Source organism: Caretta caretta, chromosome 12, assembly GCF_965140235.1.
Source record: "Caretta caretta isolate rCarCar2 chromosome 12, rCarCar1.hap1, whole genome shotgun sequence".
In the NCBI taxonomy this organism is placed as follows: domain Eukaryota; kingdom Metazoa; phylum Chordata; order Testudines; family Cheloniidae; genus Caretta; species Caretta caretta.
In genome coordinates, this window is record NC_134217.1 from 39289255 (window position 1) to 39310577 (window position 21323).

Here is a 21323-nt window from a genome sequence, read left to right on the forward strand (position 1 = left end):
CCCTAACAGGACAGTGGGCTCAGGGCTGGTTAAAGTCCAGCGTAACCAGTCGGACCATATTTCTTTGGGGCAGTGAAGCAGGGAAGATCCTGAGCAGCAGACCAAAGACACCAGCTGTTGATACTAGTCTTCAAAACACCCTGCAGGCTGGATGGGCTTGGGGAAGACTCAGAGGCATGCTGGAGGCCTTGGGCTGGCATGCTTTTGTAACAGGGGTATCCTGTCTAGCTGCAGGACCAGCCACGGTGAAAGGAAGGCTGCTGAAGGAGAGCGAGAATCTGTTATTTGGAAGAGATGCCCTTGTGTTGGAGGGGGACTGTAGACCAAGAATCTGCCCTGAGCCATTGCCCTGCCCTGGTGAGGAAATACAGGCAGGGAAGCATATGCAGATGTGCTTCTCACGTTGTCCAGTGTGGAGTAACTGTCTAAACCCCTGTGCAAAATCTGTGTCTGCTTTCACTGTCACGAGCCCCTGAAGAGAGGCACTGCACATCCTGAGTGCTCATATGGCTGGAGTTCTGGAAAAGCCCTCAGGCAGTCGGAGGGGGCCGCGCTAGTCCCAGAGCTAGGCAGTTAGGCTGCAGGTCTCCGCCAGTTACGTAGTCGAGGGTAAACTCGGGCAAACCATTCCCCCACTTCTCGTCTGGGGAATATGGAGCCTAGTTTAGGGTAGTGTGACCTAGTCACGCCCTGCACGCTACTGCACTAATATCTGTACAGACTGTGCCTTGTGAGGTGTCATGAACACTAATAACACACTAGTTATCCCTGTAAAATGCATGTGTTAATGGTATATGGGAAGTTATGGGCTCCCTTGGTTTGATGTTACTGAACAGCCTAGCCTAGGTGAAGGTGATGAACGAGTCTGCCCCAGACAGAGGAATGTGCGTTCACCTCCATTTACATATAATCATTAACCAAAGCCATGGAGCTAAACAACCGGGGCTTATCCTGCTCCTGAGCTTGACAGCAAATTAACAGGACTCCTGCACCGCAGAGAGACACGGGAGACTGAATCCCCCGGAGTCCTTCCTGCCTTGTAAGACAAAAACAATCCTTTGGGGCATGTGAGTAACAGAGAGAGAATCCATCTTTATCTGTCACCTTAGGAGGTGGAGAAATAGTCTTTAGTCCAGATGGTATCTTGCTAGATTAACCTTTAGACTTTTAGATGAATCTTCACTTTTATTTGCTTGTAACAATCTCTGTCTTTATCTCTCTTCTATTTTTTTAAAAATAAATTGTTTGGCTTTTCATTACACAGCACTGATTTATAAGTTCATTAAAGCACCAGCTTCTAGAAAGCTAGCAGATTGCAGTGTGTTCTGCCTCTGTAAAGGCAGCAAACCTAACTCTTTCTCTGTGAGGGTCCAGTGAGAGGGACTGGTCCCCGCAGTAGGGTGATTTTCGGGGGAGGGCAGATTTGGGCTGGAAGGGTAAGAACATAATGGCCATACTGGGTCAGACCAATGGTCCATCTAGCCCAGTATCCTGTCTACAGACAGTGGCCAATGCCAGGTGCCCCAGAGGGAATGAACAGAACTGGCAATTATTAATGACAGGTTTCAGAGTAACAGCCGTGTTAGTCTGTATTCGCAAAAAGAAAAGGAGTACTTGTGGCACCTTAGAGACTAACCAATTTATTTGAGCATGAGCTTTCGTGAGCTACAGCTCACTTCATCGGATGCATACCGTGGAAACTGCAGCAGACTTTATATATACACAGAGAATAACCTCTGTGTATATATAAAGTCTGCTGCAGTTTCCACGGTATGCATCCGATGAAGTGAGCTGTAGCTCACGAAAGCTCATGCTCAAATAAATTGGTTAGTCTCTAAGGTGCCACAAGTACTCCTTTTCTTTTGGCAATTATTAAGTGATCCATCCCCAGTCATCCACTCCCTGCTTCTGGCAGTCAGAGGCTAGGGACACTCAGAGCATGGGGTTGCATTCCTGACCATCTTGGCTAATAGCAATTGATGGACCTATCCTCCATGAACTTATCTGATTTTTTTTCTTGAACCCCATTATAGTTTTAGCCTTCACTATATACCCTGGCAATGAGTTCCACAGGTTGATTGTGTGCATTATGTGAAGAGGTACTTCCTTATGTGTTTTAAACCTGCTGTCTATTAATTTCATCAGATGACCCCTGGTTCTCGTGTTATGTGAAGGGGTAAATAATGATTCCTTATTCACCTTCTCCACCCCAGTCATGATTTTATAGAACTCTGTCATCCCCCTTTACTCCTCTCTTTTCAAAGCGGGACTGTCCCACTCTTTTTAATCTCTCAAGTCTAGGGACCAGCCCTCAGCTACCGGTTCTCTCTGCCGCTGGTTCTGTGTGTCATTTTCCCCCCCTCTGCCCAAGGATCAATGGCTCTGCAGCTGGGGTGGGTAAGGGCGAGAGGAGGGAGCCTGGCCCCTAACGGCAGCTGCAAGGGTCTTGGTGCCCTTGTTCGTTCAGGCCTGGGAGCAGCTCCCCGTGGCGCTGTGGAGCTTTGCTGGTGCTGCTCCGGTGTTGGCTGCACTAGGGGAGAAGGCAGCGTGTTGAGTCAGCTGACCTCTGGGTTGGCCATAAAGGCCCCGGGCTCGGTTCAGGGGTAAAGGCGCTCGGCCAGCTTTATGGCTGATGAAGCATGGTCCTGGCACCCTATAGGAGCTCCAGGGACACTAACGTGTGTGTGCTGGCAACAAGGTCCAAGTTCATCACCCACCAGGCTGCTGTCCCCTAGACCAGCACAAAGACGCCCCTCCTATTACTTCTCCTTTAGACGCTGATACCAGCAAGAGGGGGTTAGTTACCGGCCTTGTGCCTGCCAGGTCGAACAAACCATCCTCATCTGTTATCCTGTCATCCCAACCTCCCCTTATGAGGGGTCGATGTGGGCTGGTACCGTCTCTTGGGAAGTTGTTCAGAGTTACTTGAGAGCTCTGGGTGTCCCTCTACCATCCTCTCCGGCCAGCAATGTGCCTGCTTGGTCAGCTGGCGCCTCGTCTGTTACTGTTCTGCCAGGCCCACTTGGGTTCACCGTGTCAGCTGTGCCGAGGGCTCCTACGGGCCACCCTGGGGGTTCTGGGGCCACAGGCTCCACATCCACCAGGAACCGAAGCCATGCTGACAATTTCCTGCTACGTCTAATCAGCTTTGGCTTTCAGTGACCCTGATTGCTCAGCTACACTAACCGGTCTCCTGCCCCCCTCCATCTCTCTGCAAGCCCCCTCCCCCGATGAAACACCCCTGGAGGCAAGTCTAGGGGTGTATTAAAATGTCTCCTCAGAACTGTGCCATGGGTTCTGAAAATAAACAAAGAATTGCCTCTGGAGGGAACTGTTCTCCGGCACCTGGAAGGTGTAAATGCCATGTCAGACACTGCTGTCCAGATTATCAGGGGCCCACTTGATAAGCACCTCGCCCTTCATTATGGAAATGAGCTTTGCCATAAGCCAAACTGCTCCACCTCACCCCCTAAATCTATTCTATTAATTGGGATAAACCTGGGCTGTAGTTTTCCCTGGCTGGCAATCACTAATTATAGCTTTCATCCAAATGGGAATGCCAGCCAAAGAGCTTAATCAGGTTTTCAGAGCCATTTCAACTGTGCCTCTCTCATCGCATTTGATTACAAATAAAGGGTGGCAAAGTTGGTTGCCTAGGCCCCCTGCCCCTGTCTACAAAACAATCTGCTTTGATAGGTAAGCAGGCAGGGAACATGCAGCTTTGTGGAGTTAAACACTGCAGCCGGGGCCCACAACTAACAGCCGAGGGAGAGATGCAGTGTAGATGTGAGGGGGAGATGCTCTCAGAGCAGACTGGAAGAGGGGAGGAGCAGAGGTCACCTGGAGAGGGTTGTTCCAGCTTGTGGAGCTGCGGTGGAGAAGGCTCTTGCACCAAGATTAGGCTGGGACAGAGAGGAGGCCAGGATAGAAAAGCCGAGAGGGATGGGCAGAGGGGCCTATGAGGCTGGGGAGGAGGTGGACTCGGACACACATCCAAGTGAGACCTTTCTCTGTGCACCAGACAAACTTGATTTGTAGAAGCCCACTCTCCCCACCGAGCGCCTCCAGGTGTTCTGGCTCCTTTGAGGATGCCACAGTGCTTCTTGGCATGCGGTTGTTTTTATCACTCCCTGCAGAGGGCCAAAGCAAGTACACAGCCATGAGGAATATCGGGGAGTCAGTGAACTACTAGCCCTGAACGATTCAGCCAGCAAATTTCTGCCCGCCTCTGTCCCCGAGCATGTTTTGCCAAACCTAGCTGCTTCCCTCTCTATGTACCCAACACCCACCCTTGCACACCCTCCCATCAGCTGAAACATTGCCTGCACTTTGGTGAGCCCCTCCTTGCTACTCCCAGGTCTCCCTGTTTCCCAGCCCAGCTCCCTCCAGCCCAGTCAGAAAGCAACAGACAAAATGCCGCTCTCTGCTGACTGCTGGAACCGAGCTATTCCTTCTTCAGCCCCCTTCCACTTGCTCCCCGGCCCCATCCATCTTCGTGCTTATCTCTCCCCTGCCCTTGCTCCAACAGCTGGTGTTGCATCTAGCTGTGGTTCTCTTTCCTGTATGTTCCACCTTTTGGCCTGTAGGAAGCTTGCTGGCCAGAGCTGGGAGGGCAATTCCCGAAGTGGCAGGCTGTCATGGAGATTTTTCTGTTTGTTCGTTCTTCTTTCCCTTCGCCTAAAAAAAGCCAGGTAGGCAGAGAGTGTGAGCCCTTCGCCTTGTGGAGTGCCCACGCTTATCCAGTTTGGCTCACAGGTAGCAGGGGAAGTTTGCAACATTCACAAGTCAAGCAGAAAAATCTCATGATTGTTTTTTAAATCTCATGATTTAAGACAAACCGTGGGGCATTCCTTTTCTTTGATTTCTGATTTATGTGAGAATGTCGAATGCCCCTGGGTCACGTTTTCAAGCCTTTCTCCATCATCAGGAATGCTGGAAACTTCCTTTTTCTTTAAAAGAAAACTGAGATTCTCACAAAATAAACCCCTGGCACCTGTAACTGAGCTAAGATAAAACTACAAGAACTGCCCCCCGCCCCCCGTGTTTGCAGGGTGGGGAGTTGGTGGGCAGCAGGAGGAATCTCTTAATTGTAAACTGATCATATGCAATGTGGCCTCGCTAAGAGACACTCCCCCCGATGCTGTTTTTCTCTTTTCTGAGCAGAGCTGCACTCTGCAGTAATTGCAGCAAACAGCCCTGTGTCATCCTCCGAAACCAATTCTGGTTTTCGTACAATGTGCCATAAAATTCCAAGAACTGGCAGCATCTTTCCCCAGAATGACCCACAGGCGCTGAGAGGCTGGGCAGTTTCGGTGCCACCACACAAAGGGAGAGGTGTAGCCAGGAGGCCGGTATCGCAAAAGCGAGAAGAGGCCCCCAGCAGGAGAGATGCCAGCTTCTCCTGCATTTGTATGATCTCTTCTAGAGATCAAGCTTTCTCCTCCCTCTATCTGTGGTAGTTCCAGGCTGATAAAATGGGGTTCATTCCTGGAACTGGGCCTCAGGAGTCCAGGTCCTGGCTTGGCCACTGACCTTTTGTGCGAGGCTGGGCAAGGTGGATTTTCAGAAGAGCTCAGCACCCAACGGGGAGCAGGTGGCTGATTGTTTGAGCAGTTCCACCCTCTGGTCTTGGCCTTGCCCATTTCAAATCAATTCTGAACTAGCTTAGACCGGCTGGGAGCTGGTTTGGTGACACCTAGAGCATTTGACCTGATTGAAATCGCCGGTAAGGACTGAGGAACGTGTCACTCGATGCAGAGACTCGCTCACCGTCTGCAAAGCTCTCAAGAATTCCCTGGCGACTAAACTGTTGCTATGCAATTAACAGCTGGGGGGGGGCCAGGGCTGCCCATTCCTGCACTATGGTTCGCTTATCAAACGTCCTTATGATGGCCCCTTCTCCATCCTGCTCATTTGACAGCCCTTCACTTAGCCTGGACAGTTAAACTAGAGCGATCGGCTTCACTCTCCAGTTCATGGCACAACCCTGGATCTGGGTTCCTTGGCATGGGGAACAAGTCTCTCCAGAAGCGTTTCCACTGGCAAGAATGCTCCCAGGAAATCTATTCAGTTTGGGACTGTCAATGTCAGGCCTGACTTAAGCTCTGCAGCATTTACCTAGTGTGGGGTGTTCCTGAGGGCTGGAGTGGGGAGGGGTGAATTTGGCCATGAACCTACTGAAAATCAGAGAAATGTCAAGCTGGAATGGACCGTGAGAGGTCATCCACTCCTCCCCCCTGCACTGATGCAGGACCAGTTCATCCTCACAATGTCTTGGGAGGTCGGCAACTCCCATTAGTCCTATTTCTCAGATGGGGAAACTGAGGCACAGAGGGGAAGGGACTTGATGAAGAGTCTTTGAAGTCCTCAGCAGTGCTTCCATCTCCCTTTGAGAATGAGACCATAGCAAGGCTGCTATTGATTTCAGTGGGACTTCAGCACCTGCTTGAAGTTAAGCACTTGCTCAAGGGCTCTCCAAATTCCAGGCCTTTAGGAAATGGTTCCCTAAGAGAATGCTGAGCCTGCCGAGGCCCAGATGTCTGGGACACAGTGTGACCAAGACCCAGAATGAGGGATGTGAAAATCATTCAGGCCGGACCCTTAAAATGCTGTGGGGTCCGTGTAAGCAGCACTCGTGCTTGCTCTCCAGATAGTTCCATGGTTACTGCTGATTATAAATAATTTTCAGCAGTAAAATGAGGGGACACCAGATGTATTGGCTCAGACTTTAAGGCCAGAAGGGACCATCTTGATCTAGTCTGACCTCCTGCACCTTGCAGGCCACAGAACCTCACCCACCCACTCCTGTAATAGACCCCGACCTCTGGCTGAAGGCCTCAAATCATGGTTTACTGCAAGTTACAGAGAATTCACCATTTACACTAGTTTAAACCTGCAAGTGACCATGCTGCAAACCATGCTGCAGAGGAAGGCAGATTAAAAAAAAGTCTGCCAATCTGACCCAGCGGAAATTCTTTCCTGACCCCAAATACGGCGATCAGTTAGACCCTGAGCATGTGACTAAGACCCAACCGCTAGACACCCGGGAAATAATTCTCTGTAGTAACTCAGAGTCCTCCCCATCTGGTGTCCCATCACCGGCCATTGGGAATTTTTGTTACTGGCAGTCGCCGATGGCCTGCGTGCCATTGTAGGCAGTTCCGTCACACTATTCCCTCATAAACTTATCAAGCTCAGTCTTAAAGCCAGTTTCGTTTTTGCCCCCGCTGCTCCCCTTGGAAGGCTGTTCCAGATTTGTGTGGAATGTAACCCCGCAACTAAAGGGCGTGTGCTCCCTGGACGGGAGGGACTGAGAGACGTGGTGGGACTATAGCTATTCAGTCATGATTGCCAGATGTCTGGTTTTATTTGAGAAAATTGCCGCCGGTGGGAAAGCTTTGGGGCTCTGCCTTTTGTCACCGATCAGGTTAAATCCACAGTCTCTCTGTCCTCTTCCTGGCTAGGTGCTGGCTGCTTGCTTCAAGTCCCTTCCCCCATGCCTCAGTTTCCCCATCAGCAAAATGTGGGAAATGAGAGTTCCCTACCGCCCAGGCTGTCCTGAGGAGGAATGGATTTGTGCTGGGGAGGCTCTATCGGATCCTGTGCTGGGAGGCGCTAGAGAAGGATGTGAGATTATTAGCACTGGCAGCCAGAGCAGCAGCAACAGGGACAGGAAACATGCCGGGTGAAGCTGCCCACGGGCTTACTGGGGCAGCACGTGGAGCTAGAGCTGCCTCACCCCCCGCAGGAGATAAGCCAGCTTTGTCCTGCTGTGACAGGACATGCAAGAACTGGGGGGGGGGGGGGCACCAACTTCTCTGCTGAAAGCTACATAGCTTTGGAGACACCAGGCCAGGGTGATTTGTGACCGGACAGCAGGGCCTTGAGCAACTTGCTGGGTGGGACGTGCGGGTCAGAAAGTTATGGGGCCAAGCGCTGCTGCAGGCCAGCTCGTTGCCAGTGGCAGGCAATGTGGGATTCGTGCATTCTCTGGCACCAGCCGGCGACAGCCTTGGATACCTGTCTGGGATAACACGAGCGGGCACTGCGGTGAGATAGCGTTTGGGCAGAAATGGGGGGAGAATGCTGCTGTTGGGGAGTCGACAGCTGTCTCCCCATCCAGTGTGTCTTGCAAACAGTCAGTGGTTGGTCTCCACAGGGGTGAGACGATCAGAAAGCTCGCAGTGGTGCCCAAGCATGGTGTGGCAGGAGCTCCTTCAATCCAAGGCACTGGGGCTGCCCAGGCAGGTGCAGAACCCTGAGCTCTGAGGGTGTTTGCACCCATGGGCATCCATTCCCAAAGCCCTGTCCCAGCCTGCACTGGGCTCAGCAGAAAACACAGAGTGGGCGCTCTTGGGAGTGCCCTCACCTTTTGGTTGTTCCAGAGGGGGGATTTGGAAGGTGCTCTCTCCAGGGGGTAAGAATAATGCCCAGCTTTTATCTAGTGCTTTTAATCGGAAACTGGCAATGCTTTGGTCAGCATTGTTAGCTCCATTTTAGAGACACTAGCAGAAAGTAAATACGAGTGGACCCTATCTAGGGGTGCACCTCAAAGGTTTGTGCTGGTATATTTGCAGGGCAAAGAGGACACCCTGGCATCCTTCACCTCGCAAGTAACCGGAGAGTGAGTTTGCTGCCTGAAAACCCTGGAGAGAACTTTGGGTGAGACGCTCCTTTGGTCACCTGCTAGTGAAAGTGAGTCTCGACAAAGCTGAGTACGATTTTGTGTTGCATGTAACCAGCTGAATCCAATCTGAGCGCTCGCTATCCCTCCAATCTCTTGTTTTCACTGGCGCTGTATCCAAATGCTGTGTGTTTGGCAGAGCTGTGTTCCAAGGTATGGCTACTACGCTGGAACAGCTGGCCGGGTGATTCTGGGAGTCCAGTGAAGACTCCAGGGAACTCTCGGAGGACTTGGGGGGGGGGGGGTAAGTGCCTCGTGCTACCTGTACAGAGAGAGTGAGGTCTGCGGAGGGCAGGCGTCGTGCTGCCAGAGGCTGGTGGTTTCAGGGAGTTGATCCACAGCGGGCTCAGACAAGACTTCCTCGCGCTAAAGGCAGGTGGTGGTGGTGTGGTGCCTCCTGACACTGGGCGCCCCTGGGAAGTGTCTCTTGCACCCACACACTTAGTCTGAGGGTGTCCAGATCTGGGGTGGGGTGGTGGGAGGAGAAGTGTGCACAGAGCTCAGGGTGGGGTTTAGCTTTCAAATCCCCTGGCGCCTGGGGAGGTCGGGATCAGGGATGCTGGTTCAGGCCTATCCCTTTGTGTGGAATGCAGCCCTGTGATCAGGGGCCTGCACCAGAGCTTTGTACCAGGTAAGTCCACCTCGCAGACCTTCTGTCATATTTGCCTTAGCCTCTAAGCTCTTGGGGGGCAGGACCCACACCTTCATCGTCCCATGTTTGTGCAGCACTGAGCACAATGTAGCTTGGATCCTGAAGGGTGGCAGAAGTGTATGCAGGGGGGAGAAGGTCCTCTGGGTGCTGCTGTAATGCAAACTCTTCGTCATCATAGTCCTCACTAGCCCCAACCTCCTGTGGTGTGACCGATCCAGCCTGCAACTGGAAATGAGAGATTGTGCTGGGAACATTCACTAAACCCTAATCAATTTTTTTTTAAGCCCTGTATCTGAATTCCCATTACAAGCTGTAGCCCACGAAAGCTTATGCTCTAATAAATTTGTTAGTCTCTAAGGTGCCACAAGTCCTCCTTTTCTTTTTACGGATACAGACTAACACGGCTGCTACTCTGAAACCTGTCAGTTTGCAATGAGGTGGCCTAAAGGCTAGGAGAGGAGATCTGGGCAGCCCAGCAAAGTCTCTCTTGGAGAGCGGCGGAATAATCTCCGGAGATGAAGGGATCAATAGAACTGAGATCTCTGCAGGAAGAATTCACAACTCAAAGCTAAGGAGGACTTGTGGCACCTTAGAGACTAACAAATTTAGTTAGTTTCTAAGGTGCCACAAGTCCTCCTTTTCTTTTTGCGAATACAGACTAACACGGCTGCTACTCTGAAACCTGTCAACTCAAAGCTGTGAGAGAAGCTTATTCCTTCCTTCAAAGACTTCCTGCAAACTGGGGGAGGTGGGGTGGGAAAGAGCCTTACAGGAGATAAGCCACTCGGCTGAATTAAGGTTTAGCAATTTAAACAGGAGCTCGCTTAGTGTTTCATTTGGAGCAGGATGCATTGAGGGACTACCTGCTAGGATGTGACAAGAGGCGTGAGATTAACCTGCCTGCATAAAGATGAAATTCAGCCCTCCTGTCTCTGATGCTCGTGCTGGCTTCAGGGTTAGGGCTGCCAACTTTCTAACTGCAGAAAACCAAACACCCCTGCCCCTTCCCCGATGCCCCGCCCCTGTCTTGCCCCTTCTCCAAGGCCCCACCCCCGATCACTCTCCCCCCAACCCTCGCTCGCTCACTCATTTTCACCAGGCTGGGAGAGGGGGTTGGGGTGGGAGCTCTGGGGAGGGGCTGGGGATGAGGGGTTGGGGTGCAGGAGGGGGCTCCGGGCTGGGGGGTGTGGCTGAGGGGTTTGGAGTGTGGGAGGGGGCTCTGGGCTGAGTCAGAGGGTTGGGGTGTGGGAGCTCATTCTCCAGCCCCTGCCCATAATCCGCTGCAAAAAGGAATTTTGACGGGTATCTTTGGAGACTATATTCATTATTCAGTCTCTTTTTTTTTTTTTTTTATGGCCTCTCTGGGTTTTTAGCGGACATGAATCATTTTGGCTACAATAACCAAGATGAAATAGCTTTATAAATATCCAATTAAAAGAGAATCTCTGTGAATGGAGAATGGAAAATTACGCTAAATGGGAGAATCCATCCTCATTTTATTCTGATCTGAGGGTGGCATAAACCAGTGATTTCTGGCTTCATTCGCAGTTTACTGAGTAAATGATGTCTGGAGAAAATAAATCTCCCCTCGTGCCCTCTATGAGGGGAGAAATTGCACACTGGCTGAGACAATCAAATTGGCTGAGGCATCGCTGGAATGAAACCTACAGAGATGTCTGCTGTGCAGCTCTCCTCTGCTCACACAGAACAAGCAACAGGCTGGGTTGGAGAGGGTCAGGGGGTTACAGCATCCTTTGGCAGAGGTGGGGAGTGGTAGATTGGGGTGTCCCAGAAGTTTGGATGTGAAAGGGGAACAATGTTCCCAGACTGTTCATGTTCCAAGGCGGACAGGGGCCTCCTTACTGGTTGGAACCAGATTTTTAAAGATTTTTGGGACCCCCAAGCTGTCTCCATCCCAAAGACTCCAGCTGTGGGGAGGCTCCCCTATCTACCAGGAGCCGTTAGCAGTCCGCTTGGGAGCAGGATGCCTGGGAGGTGATACGCATGTTATTGCGGCATGCTCTCAGATGTGCAAAGGATTTCAGGCACCCTCTTCAGTCAAGTCACTCCCAGGTTCCTTAGCGGTGGCTAGAAGATGGGCAGCTGTACCACCTGTGGGCTGAAGGAATGAGCAGGAGGGGCTGTGACTACTTTGGAGATGGACCGTGTTGCCAAGCCCAGCCTGTGCTGCTCCAGGGGTTTGGTTCAGCCCATTCCCGAGAGAAGGGACAGTTTTGACGCTTGGAGCCGGCTCGGACATTTCCTAAGGTTCAGGGATGTTTGGCTCAGGTCCCCCTGGACCACGTGTGCGGAATAGATATTTCTGTGCAAGGGAGGGCCCTCTCCCAGAAAGATGGCTAGAATCCTTTTGATTATCTTTCCATGTCACTTATAAGCTCTGTTTTCAAGGCCAGGCAGCCGTTTTTCCCTGATCGCCTTTCTCCTAAATGTTTAACACTTCCCCATACAGGTGACTAATCCAAAATGCCAGCATAGCCACTGTTACAACCCCTAGGGGCAACACGATCAATGGAGACCCACTAAGAAGCCAGGCAGCCATCGTGAGCTCCCCACAGGGAGGGCAAAGCATCTGCCAGAAAGCCCATACATCAGTTGTTTTTCTCTTGTAAATGTCGTCTCATCTACCAGATGTCACTCACGTTTTTATTTAGCATTGATATATGGCTCAAAAGGACAGGAGGAGGTTTAAATTAAAAGAATACCACGCGCTGCTGTAACACTGATATGCCTCAAAGGATCAGACAGGAAAGGTTTTAAAAACCTAATTTTGCTTTTTGTCCCCAGTTCTGTGTATTACTGTCTTGCCCTTCAGTCAGATGGGGCATTTTAGTCAGGCTGGTCGGTTTCATAATCATTTCTTGTGCCCCTCTCCCTGCCCCTTCTCACACCCACCCATGAGGTCCAGCACCTGGGACCCTACCCCTACAAAGCAGGTGCCATGGTTGGCTCCTTATTGAGCCTGATCCTTAGTTATGCCCAGGGCCAACTTTACCAAAGCGGTCTGTGATTTGAATGCATCTGATACTGGGGGGCTGATCACCAGGGAGGCTGCGTGGCCACAGCTCACATCCACTTGAATGAGAACCAAGTGGAAGGACTGCAGGATTTGCTTCAGGATTTGCAACAAGCTGCTGTACCATTTTGGGGTGCGATCCAGACCAGTGAGAGGTGGTCACCACTTGTCCTGTAACCGGATGCTCTCAGCCAGCATACAAGCATGCAGTGAGTGTCTGTGTCTAAGTCTAGGTCAGCAGCTCTGACTCCAGCTGCCTGTTTGACCATGCCATGCCCACGTTCCGATCTCAGCCAGCCTTGGTGACCACTAGCCAAGTGACCGCAAAGCAGCCCTGAACTTCCCCAAAACAGTCTGCCCTGAAAATCCAGCCCTCACCTGGGCCATTGCTCCTTTACAGAGACAAAAGCACAGCTGCTTGTTGCTTTAACCCGAGGTGATAATCCACTTTAAGTCAAGTTCCATTCTGGGTTGATTTAGAATAAAAGTAAAACAAGTTTGTTTAACCGGCTGGAGAGAGGTTTTAAGTAAGGTCCAGCATAAGGAGTAAAGATAGAAATCAAGTCAGCAAACAAAAGTGAAATGCGCTTGATAGTGGCTAAGACTTAACTCAACATGCGACAGCCTTGCTTCAAGGTAGGGTTCTTCCCAGCCCTGGCTGACTTTCTCTCAGTCAGGACCTTCCATGGAAGCACAAGGGGCTGGTTTTCCTTGTCTTCCTAGCTGGAAGATCTTTGTCTAAGCAGATTTCTCACCTATATTCAGTTCCCAGAGACTGTAGGCCGCCTTTGCTGAAGGACCCATCTGTCTCAGCTTGCAAGAGCTCCGGCCCCTTGTCTGTCCAGTGATGGATGACGTGTCATCCATCACTGGACAGACGGGGGGCCGGAGCTCTTGCAAGCTGAGACAAGTGGGCCCTTCAACTGCTTCTTCTCTCTCCTTGTATCTTCCCAGATTCACTGATTTGTCCCCAGACTTGGAATGACCTCCTGCTGTTCTTCCCTGCCTGGGAAACTTCCCATCCCTCTGTTGATTCACAGGTAAATGGGGCTTCCCTTGGTTTTGGTCACACCTTGCTTAATTTCACCGGAGACAGGTAGTCTGGCCCCCCTCCCAAGCCACCAAATGCTGTATAAAAACTGTAGCAATTTGCCTTGTTCTCTTAGTACGCCCTGACCTGCTGTTTCTGGGAGGGAAGTGAATTCTTGTTGCAGGAATAATTGTCAGCAGTTAGAAGGGACTGGGGGGGGTGGGTGTTTGCGCTTGCTCAAAGTGCCATAGGCTGAAGAGCCAGGAGGCCGTGATGTGACCATTGGAAAGCAGTGGTCTCATAGGAAATCTGTATGGCTGCTGACGGAGAGGTCGGGAGCATGGCTCCAGCTGCATGGCCACAATGCCGCACCAATTTGGCTGGGCCAGATAGTGCTGTGACCTGGGGCCCAGGGAGCCTGTTCCTGAATGCAGGGAAATCCCTGGAGCACAGGGGAATCCCTGGAGAATCTGATTTCAGGTGGTACCAGCTGATGCACTGTGTGAATAAACGAGAGGGCAGATTCCCTGGCCAACGGAGACCTGGGGTCACTGCAGGGGAGTGGGAGGGATGAGCGGGGACCACACAGCAGGGCCCCTGGTGGGGGGACGGGACCAGAATTCCCTCTGCCCCCAGAAATATCTGACTTGACAGCACCAGTCAGTCTCCTGTAGGGTGAGGTACCTCGTTTCCAGAAGTGCCCCGGAAACCTGTAATGACACAGCCAATTACTGAGGCCAGGTGTGCTCTGTTCTGTTTCTGCTAATTAAAAAAACAAGAGCTGGTATTTCTGTCTTTTCCTTGAGATTCCTTATGAAGCGGCTGCTTGCCGGTAGTGCAGTTCTGCTAGTGGCCCCGGCTGCTGCGCCAGCCTTTGATCCTGGCAGCCGAGACGGGCGGCAGGCGAGGGCTTGCTCTCCCGGGCAGGGGTGGAGAGTGTGCTCCGGCTCTCGGAGGACAGAGAGCGAGCGTAATTAGAACTCGCTACAACGAGAGAGAACAAGGGACGGGAGCCTCTTCCCCATTCCACTTGATTATTTGGGGAATGGGTCTGGGGGGGAGGAGGAAAGCAGCGGCGGGCAGGAGCTGCTGTAACTGGGGGTGGCGTCACTTGTGTAGGGCCGCTTCCCCAGCGCTGCCCATTACACTGTACTGGTCCAACTCGGGCTTTGGTGACCCCTCCGGGGCTAGCCTGGATTTCTCTGCTGTCACAACACCGTGATCCGCAGTCGCTCAGAACGTCATGGCAGCCCTGGGGCCCGAGCCCAGCAGCTGCCCCTTCACCCCCAAGCTGCAGTGATGTCGGTGGCAGCAGGATCAGGGTCACAGCTGGCAAATGTCCCTGTATTATTGTAGGTCCCTCCTCCACACCGCTACCCGCTTGCTAACTAAACAAGGGTGAAAGTTACAAGGCAGCAAAAATCTGATCACTGATTTGGAGGGGGAAATCCCTCTGCCACCCAGAAGCAAAGGGCAGGACTGGATGCTCTGGCTGCTGCAGGGCTGGTATTTTACCCCGACTCAGAAACCTCCTGCTGGAGAAGTCAGAGATGGGCCTGAGTCAAACACCCCAGAGCTTGGGCCCCGGAATTGGGCTCCAAATTTCTTGCTGTGAGGCTGTCTCTGATCGATACTGAGGACCAGAAACCATCTGAGCTGTGCAGGGTGTGGCTAAGTGAACTCTGGGGCCTTATCTAATCCTTTTCTAGCCCCAAACTCACTCCTGGCAGCTCTTCCCCTCCCCAGCAGCACTCGGCTGCCTGAGGACGGAACAAAACCCTTTCAGGGGTTCTCCAGCAGGCCTGACAAACCCTTGGGAGGCTGAATGGTCCAGTCTGAAGGGCCCCTTTGCACGGCCCCCCTGGGGCCTGTGCATAGCTCTGGAGCCAAAAGACTGGTCTTGTGACAACCGTGTTCTCTCTGTCACTCTCCCGATGCTTGTGAGGGGGTGTCTCTTCCTGCGGGAGGCCAGGGTGACCCAGCTGGGGTTGGGGCAAGCCAGATGATGACTTGGGTTGGATTTGCCTCCCGAGGGGGTGCAGGGGATGCGGGGAGGCTCAGATTTGCCTGCAGGAAGTGGCCGGCCACCAACACAGAGGACTAACCTGTTAGTGGCTCATCACCTGCTGCCCCGGCCGTCCAGTGCGATCAATGGACAGGTGGTGCGCAGAGTGGACTGGCAGGTGCACCCCACCTGGGCGGGGCTGGTATGTTCCAGAGCCGCTGGGCAGATATAAAAGAAAGGAGTGGACCTGAAGCCTACCACCAAGGGGGCATCGGTGGGGCTCTGCCGGCCAGCCAGCAGCCTGGGTTTGTATATTGATGTAGCTTGTGCTGCAACTGCCAAGTGGTGGCCAGGCAGCAGAGTGTAGCTGTGGTGTGGGGAGGGTGTCCTATGAAGTGAACCGAGGCAGAAATTGCACCTCGCGCAACTGGGCCCTTGACGGGTCAGTGCTGGGGCCGCTGAATAACTTCAGGAGACAGCAGCGCCATTGGGGTACCCAAGCACCTACCCCAAATTCTGCCCCCCCCTCCCCCCGGGTCTGGCCAAGGGAGGCCGGAGGCGCCCTTCCCTCTACCTGGTGCAGGGGTCTGGAGCGGTTGTTGGAAAACCACAGAAGGGGCTGCCTTCTCCCGAGGCCAAGGGAGTTGTCCCTGCTCCTATCCCCAGCCAGCCTTCAGAGTGAGCTGTGAGCTTGGGCCAGGCCTGGCACCCCCAGAGCTCACTAACTCTGTCTCAGGCTATGCGGCACCGTTTAACACACCCTCCCGAGCCCTGTGCCCCCCATCTCCCCGCCATCCCCATCATCTGCCTCTCCCAGAAGGAGCTGGTACCTGCTCTGCTTGACAGCTCTCTCCCCCCGCCTATCTCCCTTCCATTAATCTTCCTTTCACGTTTGTTTCCCTCGCGTGGGCCAGCATCTGACAGCTCTGGACTGAGAGACTCGGCAGGAATCTCCTACGCTTTGCGGCTCGCTGAAGCTCGGGACGAAGACACCAGCTCCCCAGCTGCAGCCTGTCAGGTTCAGAAGCTACAGGTTGTCTCAACCACGCGCAGGGAGAAGAGGCGACACGGAAAACGTGAGATGAGGGGAGGGATGGAGGAGATGGTGGGCAGGACCCCTCCCTGGGTAGAAGCATCAGGCTGGGGTCTCTAGCATCACCTTGCACCTGCCTCCTGAGCATCCTGTTTGCTGTCCCCCTAGACATGATCTATTTAATATATTCGGCAGCCCCCCAGCCCACTGGGCTCAAAGGTTTCTGCCCTCTGCTTGTGTCTGTTCTAGGATAGGAAGGATGGCCCAATGGTTAGAGCCCTTGCTTGGAACCCGGGAGACCTGTGTTCAAGTCTCTGCGCTACCACAGATTCCTCGGGTGAGTCTCCCTGTGCCTCAGTTTCCCATCTATACACTCTGCATAAGAGCCCTGCCCTGCCTCCCAGGGGAGTGGCGAGGAGAAATGGCCACCCCTGGAGTGAGTGTCAAGCCTGTGGGAAGGGGCGAGCTCGCTCAGTTCTGGCTAGCTGGCAAGGAGAGCAGCCCAGAGGGCGAGTGGATTGGCAGCCTCAGGGCGGCAGAGAACTGTGACCTGGCTGGAGGGCTGAGCCATAGACTAGCCGAGTGGGCTAGAAACAGTGGGGAGGAAACTGAGCAGCTGCCATCGCGGGGTGGGGCTCAGCGTCTGGCTTGGCTGCTTCCCCAGCCAACCAGGGAAGGTCTCTGAGGCAGAGCCCTGGGAAGCGAGTGAAGAGATGCGCACCCCGAAGTCGTCCTTTGGCCAGTCGCCGCTCCCACTCCCTGGGTTTGACCAGACGCCTTGAGGTGCAGTCGAGTAAGTGGGTAGCAGGGCCTGTTCCTGGTTTCGCTGGTGTCTGCTATAACCCAGCTCACCACACTTCACCCCCTGCCCCGCCCTGCGTTGTACCTGGAAAGGGAACTGCCCCAGGTCAGCTCGAGGGGGAAAGGAACAGCAGGGCCCACGCGCCAGGCCTCTGGGAGCTGCTGTGTGGCCGCCTGTGACCAGCAGGGCTTAATAAACCGGACACATTGCTCGACTAACAAAGCGGGGAAGGTAATTGAGTCATAAACTGACCCACGCTGGCAACCACAATTGCTTTGCGGTTCCCCAATAGCTAATTAGGGACCTAATGAGGGGGAGAGTGGAGGAACCTGCCAGCCGTTCCCCCAGGGAAGGTGAGGAAGGCCTGGCCATGGTGCTGAGGCAGCACCTGCAGCCTGGGTGGCCCAGACTGAACTCTGGAGCTTTCCAAGTGGGGCCGAACGGGGTGCAGCAGAGCACCAACCACCTGTGACTGGATGCTGCTTTCGCTGCTCCCCTCCACTGGCCCTGGCTGCTAGGGCAGAGCCTACAGCTTTCCTCCACCCTGCCGCTTCGGGCCTTTGCACAAGCTGTTCCTAGGTTCGTTATTTCCTCCCCAAACCCCGCAGAGGGAAGGCCTCTGGCTCTCCCTTCCCTGAGCCCGATTCTCCTCTCGTGCCGGTGGGAGTCAGCGTAACTCGGCTGCGGTCAATGGTGTTACAGTGGCAAAGGCAAGGGGAGGGAGGAGAATCAGCTCCTCATTCTCCTCTGGTGACTGGCAGGTGCTGATCTTCAGGGTTCCAGCCTCGCTCTTCACTTGGCCTTACACGGGAATGGCCATCCTGGGTCAGCCCAATGGTTCCCCTAGCCCAGTACTGTGTCTCAGACAGGGACCGGTGCCAGACAATTCAGGGGGAATGAACAGAACGGGACAATTTATTGAGTGATCCATCCCTGGTTGTCCACTCCCAGCTTCTGGTATAGGGACACCCAGAGCACGGGGTTGCGTCCCTGACCATCTTGGCTATTAGCTATTGATGGATCTATCCTCCGTGAACTCATCTAATTCTTTCTTGAACCCAGTTATAGTTTTGGCCTTCACAACATCCTCTGGCAAGGAGTTCCACAGGTTCACTGTGAATTGTGTGAAGTAGTACTGCCTTTTGTCTGTTTTAAGCCAGCTGCCTGTTAATTTCATTGTGTGACCCCTGTTTTTTGGGTTATGGGAAGGAGTAAATAACACTTCCTGATTCACTTTCTCCACCCCAGTCATGATTTCATAGACCTCGATCATCTCCCCCCTTAGTTGTCTCTTTTCCAAGCTGAACAGTCCCAGTCTTATTAACCTCTCCTCATACGGAAGCTGTTCCAGCCCCCTCATCACTTTTGTTACCCTTCTCTGAACCTTTTCCAACTCGAGTATCTTTTTTGAGATAGGGCGACTAGAACTGCATGCAGCATTCCAGGTGTGGGCGGACCAAGGATGTACATAGTGGCATTACGATACTTTCTGTGTTCTCTCTCCCTTGACGTAGGGGCTGCTTTGCTGCCTCGTGAGTGCTCGGAGGCGCTAACGCTTCTCAGCTTGCCAAGCGCTGCAGGGAAACAAGCTAGTAAAACGTGGGCTGAACTGGGAGCACCTGGCGTGTTTCCAACCTGCCTTTGGTAAATGATTCCCCCACACACACGCTGCTGGGTGCTGGCATCTTACAGGAGGCTGAGAAAGGGAAATCCTGGCTCGTGGTGGGGAACAGATCCTCCTTGGGAATGGGGGTGGCTCAGAGAGGGAGATTGTCACGTACCCCATGCTGGGGCTGCGGTGACTCACAGTCCCTGCTAGACAATGGGTCCTTGGCGTATGGGAAACGAGTCGCTCTGAGTCCAGGTCCTAGCTGACAGATGCCCTCCACTGGCAAGAAACACAACCACTCTTCACCCCTTCCTTGGCTTCATGGCCAAGGGTATGCAGGCTGAGTTGCCCTCTTCCCAATCCAGGTAGCTGCTGTGGGCAGGGCCTGCCATGCCCCTTAGGGCTGGCACATTGAGGAGCTGGCTCAGATACTTGCTCCTGGGCAGACAGAGGATTTGCTCCCCCAGGCGGTCACATGGAGCAAGAATAGCCATCAGCCCCTGCACGGTTCTGGCACCGTCTAGCTCCAGTACGTTCTGATGAGCAACTTGTTGCGTTCATAACTAGGGAAGTTGCCCTAAGGGCAGAGAGCGAGCAGGGGAAGAGAGGAGGTCGCCGAGTCTATTAATTAAAAAGACAATGCGAGAGGAAAGAGTGACTCGGCTCACAGGTTGTATTCACGCACCTCACACTTTACTCCTCTGAAGCCTGGTGCAAACATACACGCGCACTGCTTGTGTGTGACGCTGCAGGAGATCCTGTGCTAGCAGCCGGGGGAGGAACACAGAAGCTGGGCTGGGTGGAGCGTTAGAGGGAAGTGGCAGGTTTCTGCACAGCCCCCCCAGATGCTTTGGATAGGCCTCTACCATGGGGCAAGGGAAAGGGGGCTGAATTTTCAGCTCTCTCCCACCCCCCACCCCCCAGTCCAGGCAAAGTGGCCTTGGGCTTGGAATTCACATTTCCTTATATGTACTGCCAATTGCCTGCCACGCCCTCTCTTGGATGATATCAGTGCTCAACTGTATGCTAGACCCTGTACTGCTAACAACAGATAGAGATTCTCCTTCAGCCACTGCTGGAGTCCTTAAAAGAGAAGAGCTGGAACACAGGGCTGTCGAAGGGAGCAGAGGACACTGAGAGGATGATGGGGGGAGCTGGTGAAGGCCCAGGGGAGCAGGCAGTGATTTGCCCCAGAGCCCATCCCATCCCTGCCTCCCCCCACCTGTGCCCAGCTCCTACTCCCAGCGGAGGGCGCCAATGTCTGGGGAGCCCTGCTACCCAGCTCCCCACATCACCTGGCTCCAACAATGGCTCTGCCCCAGGTTCCCAACAGCTCCCTGTCCGCTCCCACCTGCAGCATCCCTGGCTCCCACTGCTGGCACCAGCAGCTACCAATGTCGAGGACGTGGGGCAGAAAAGGGACTGGCAGAAGCCCTGAAATGCTGTTCCAGCTCCTAAAAGAAGTGCTGGAATGGTGTAGAGGAGTGTTCTGGCACAACGCGAGCGCAGCCTATCACCAGGGGAAAGGGGGCTACGCCCTGGCCGATTTCTCTCTTCGCGGCTGTTGGGAAGTTCTGAGCAGCCCTGGGAGGAGGAGAGCCCAGAGCATGAAATCCAAAGTAGTCGTAGGTTTGTCACTAGCCAGCTGACACCTCTGCACGGGTGACTGCAGGGATTTGCTTTGTGATGAAACGGGGCCGCTTTCGTGTGGGGAGGGAGTGGGCGTGTGACAGTGCAGAGATGAATCTGAAAACTCAGCCCTTTGAGTAGCGAGACAGATTCAGCTGCATGAGGGACTGGGAGTTCCTGCTTTGATAGGTGTCGGAGCTGCCTGCCCTCTGCTGCCGGCTGACTGGTGATGCCGGGGGCAGGACACTGTTCCCTGCCGACTCCTGAAACCATTGGCCCCCCTGTCATGCGACAGGGAAAGTGAGGCATGACTTGCCTAGGCTCTGAGAGGGAAACCGGGTCAAAGCCGGACTAGAATTCCCAAGGAACTGCCAGAGTGGCTCGGCCCTCTGGTCTGTCTAGTCCAGGATCCTAACTCCGCCGGTGGCCTGTACCTGATACTTCAATTCAGTTTAAGCCCTGAAGCAGGAGGGTTACCTCCTTTCCCAAGCACTCGGTTTGCTCTAAATCTGTATTATTGTCCCTCTGGCTGTCCAGACCTTTTTTTTAAAATTCCACTGACCTCTTGGCTTCCAGGAAACTTTGTGGCAATGGGTTCCCTAGGGTTATCAGGCCTTGTGCAAAAAAGTATTTCCTTTCTAGCTTCTTTAAACATGCTACCCTTCCATGTCACTGAACATCCCCCGGCTCTCATATTGAGAAGCTGTTCCTGGCTCCAGTAAACCAGCTCAGGGTACTAAAACTCACCTCTTTCCTTATGACCTTTTGGCCTCTCTCTAGCTAAGCAGGTTCACGAGCATCTTTCCTCCTCTCATCCATCCATCTATCTGTGTGTATAGAAATCTA

At 53.3% G+C, this 21323-nt stretch overlaps 1 long non-coding RNA gene across 2 annotated transcripts; it reads left to right on the forward strand.

Moving 5' to 3' along the window:
• Positions 1 to 985: 985 nt before the first annotated feature.
• LOC142068632 (uncharacterized) lies at positions 986 to 16968 on the forward strand. Of its 2 annotated transcripts, none has more exons than XR_012664510.1 (5): positions 986 to 1067; positions 8577 to 8694; positions 13324 to 13409; positions 16319 to 16480; positions 16687 to 16968. It is a non-coding gene; the product is annotated as an uncharacterized LOC142068632 (long non-coding RNA). The 2 variants fall into 2 exon arrangements; XR_012664511.1 differs by having other exon boundaries at positions 986 to 1039.
• The last annotated feature ends 4355 nt before the right edge of the window (positions 16969 to 21323 follow it).